Here is a 3,919-nt window from a genome sequence, read left to right on the forward strand (position 1 = left end):
TTTTTGATAGGTTTTTGCTATAGGGCGTGTGCGCTCGCCAGACAGACAGAGAAAGACATAGAGACAGAAAGCGAGAAATCACCCCCCAGGGGGGATGGTCACGCTACAGTCCCTTCTCCTCCATTCTTCTCTCGGGATCTTGGGCACGCACGCACACGCACCGGCGTGAGTTCTAAGCCACCGGGTCCGGGACGCGAACCACGGTCGACTACGTGGGAGTCCAGCAACATAGCCATTACGCTAACTGCTAGTTTCCTTGATATCTATTTTTGTCTCATGTTAAGACAATTCTTCTAGCTTTCTCATGTTTATTGTTTGTGCAGTATAGCTCTTTCCATTCTTTTGCTTTCAATCTGTTTGTGTCCTTATATTTGAAGTAAGTTTTTTAATTTTTTTTTTTTTGAAGTAAGCTTTTTATAAAAGGAGATAGTTGGATCTTACTTTTTAAAATCTGTACTCTGCTTTTTATTGCGAATGTTTGTCTATTTATACTTCTTAGTGCTTAAGTAGCTCCCAAGTAAAAATATTTTTCTTTAATAAGTAAGCAGTATATACAATTTTTTTCTAGAGCATTTTGAGGGGTGGGGCATAAATAAGATTTGGAACATTCTCAACGTTAAAAAGTTGCTCATTATGAAAGAATTTGAATGTATACAGAGTAAATAAGACTATAGAGAATCCCTATGTCATTCTTTCTCAACATTAACAACTATCAACGTCTTTTTTCTCTACTCCAGTCACTCCTTACCCCTATTATTTTTTAGTTCTTTACTTACATTTAACTTAAATATTATTATGGTTGATTCATATCTACCAGTGTGTCTCCTGTTTGTTCTTTTTTGTTGCATTTGTTCTTTATTTTTTTCCTTTGCTGTCTTGTTTTGATTTAACTGAATGTTCAAAAGTATTCATATAGTTAACATGTATATAAAGTAGACACATACACATACACACATATAGTTTTTAAAAAATTATTTATTTAATTTTATTTATTCATTAATTTACTTTAATTTGATCAGAGAGAGAGAGAGAGAGAGAGAAGGAGGGAAAGTGAGTGAGCCTCTAGGTTCGCGGAGAGAGAGAGAAGGAGGGAAAATGAGTGAGCCTCCAGGTCCGGGACAAGAACCATGGTTGGCCATGTGGAAGTGTCCAGTGCCTTAACCACCAGGCCACCTGCTGGTCCCCCACACATACACTTTTTATTCTTCTACTTTAACTGCACTATTGACTTTCTTATTATACCTTTTCATGTTATTTGTTAGTAATCTAAAATATGTTTCTTAACTTCTTTTTTTTTGAGAGGTTTTTGCCATAGGGAGCATGTGCTCGCCAGAAAGATAGAGACAGACAGAGAGACAGAAAGAGAGAATTCACCCCCTCCGCCCCCAGGGGGGATGGCCATGCTGCAGTCCCTTCTCCTCTATTCTCCTCTCAGGATCTTGAGTACGCACGCACACGTGCCCATTGTGAGTTTAAGTCACTGGGTCCGGGACTCGAACTGCTGTCGACTACGTGGAAGTCCAGTGACATAGCCATTACACTAACTGCTGGTCCCATGTTTCTTAACTTCTCACAGTTAATTTAGTATTAATTTTGTAGCACTATATAGAATGTAAAAATTTACAATAGTAAATTATATTGATCATCCCCACCCTTTGAACTATTATTGTCATACATATTACATGTCATACATCTCTACATGTTATGTGTAAACTACACAACACCGTGCTATAAATTTTGCTTTAGAGAGTCACATATGTTTTAAATAAATTAAAAGAAAAACAATATTAGTATTTGCCCATGTCTTTGCCATTTCTTGTATGCTTTATGCCTTCCTGTAGGTTTGAATTTCCATCTGGTATCATTTCTCGGCTTGAAAAACTTGCTTTATCATTTTTTACCTATTACAGATTCTTCCCATTTAAAAAAATCTGAAATGTCTTTATTGACTTTAATCTAAAGGGTATTTTTGCTGAATATAAAATTTTGGTTGGGAGTTCCTTTTTCCAGCCCTCTGACTATGTATTCCTGTGTCTTCTGGCCTCTGTTACTTCTAACAGAGTCTTTGAATGTCTTATTTTTTTTAGTTATTTAATTTTATTTACTCAACCATTTATTTTAATTTGACCAGAGAGAGAGAGACAGAGAAAGAGGGAAAGTGAGAAAGCAATCCACCAGGTCGGGGACTCGAACCATGATTGGCCATGTGGGAGTGTTCAGTGCCTTAACCACCATGCCACTTGCTGGTCCCGAATGTCTTATTTTTAATGAGAAGTTGGTTATTGTTGTTTTGGCCATTATTGTAGCTGTGTAGTTTCCTTGTGTATCATATGGTTGATGTGCTTTTGTGCTCTTTATTTTTGGTTTTCAGCATTTTGACTGGAAATGCTGGAGAACTTTCTTTGTATTTATCTAGCTTAGAGTTTGTTGAACTTGATGGAAATGTAAATTTTTTTTAACCATCTCCAATCTGCTATTAAGTCCATTTAATGAATTATAAAATTTCAGTTACAGTAGATTTTTCTAGAATTACATTTTTTTAGAATTATTTATTTAATTAAATTAATTTATTTATTTTTAATTTACTGTAGGGCATGTGCACTTGAGAGAGAGATAGAGAGAGAAAGCAAGCTGCCAGATCTGGGACTCAAACTGCAGTTCTATATGTGGGAGTCTAATGCCTTACCCACCACACCACCTGTTGACCCCTAATTACTTCTTTTTTATGTTTTTCATTTCTCTACCAAGAAGTGCCATTTGTTTATTGTGACTATATTTTCTATTAACTCTTGGAACACATATATAAGCTTCTTTAAGTTCTCATTGGCTAATTTCAACACCTGGGTTATCTTAGGTAATTTTCTATTGATTTCATTTGACTATTTGGTCACATTGTTGTTTTTTTTTTTTTTTTCCTACCATCTATTAATACTTGATTGTATATTAAACTTTGTGGATGATTGATGTGATTTTTTTTTTCTGAAATATTTATTTTTTTATGCCAATGTTGATTTCTGGAATTTTTTTTGGACTCAAACTAAAATTGCTGTAGTATTCTCTGCTTGTTGCTATCTTCCAGCTGCCTCCTGCTGGCTCCTTGGAGTCAGCATGGAGAGGTCAAGGTTGGCAGAATATATGATCAGATTTCAGAGCTTCCCAGCTACCTTCTTTCTGCGGTATCTCCTTGACTATACAGCTGCCATCAGCCAGCTCTGTTCCCCTACTTTTCTTTTGAAATAAACTATTACTTTTTCCTATGTGACTGCTGTTTCTGGTAATGCTACTATTTACAAGTGATATGGGTTGCAGCATATTCCAAACCGTGGGTTGTGACCAATATTTTAAAAACTTAAAAATAGAAAAATCCTAGTGCATAATATATAAGGTCAATAACTTATAATACTTGATATATGTATGTGTACACATATATGCATACACACATATATGCATATTTATGTATATACACAGTCCGTATTGTTTCTTGGTTAAAGTTCTGAAATATATTCCTTTGAATTTCTTAATTCATCCCAGGAAGGATTTGCTGCTTTCCATCTTTATGCTGTTACTTGCAAACTCTTTTGCTTTACTAGTTCTTGTATTAGATCTTCATATACATGTGAAAAAAGGTCTTCTTCAGATCTTGTTCCGTGTAGGTAAACAATTTCTCACATGATGTCCTCCATTTCTCATCTGTTCTTTAGATACATGGGCCATAAGTGGCTATAAAGTACCCTGGGGGGATCTGGAGGCTCATAGACACTTATACTTCTCTTACATTCTTCATATGGAATGGTCAAAAAATAGCTTCTATTCTATATAATATCAAGGGGCTTGTAATTAAAGAGAAGGAAACCATTGATGATCAAAATGGGAATTTTCTCAGCACGTACCAGAGAATGTCCTGGGCTTTCCTTCCAGC

The sequence above is a fragment of the Tupaia chinensis genome, unplaced genomic scaffold (assembly GCF_000334495.1).
Source record: "Tupaia chinensis unplaced genomic scaffold, TupChi_1.0 Scaffold000360_1, whole genome shotgun sequence".
Classification (NCBI taxonomy): Eukaryota; Metazoa; Chordata; class Mammalia; order Scandentia; family Tupaiidae; genus Tupaia; species Tupaia belangeri.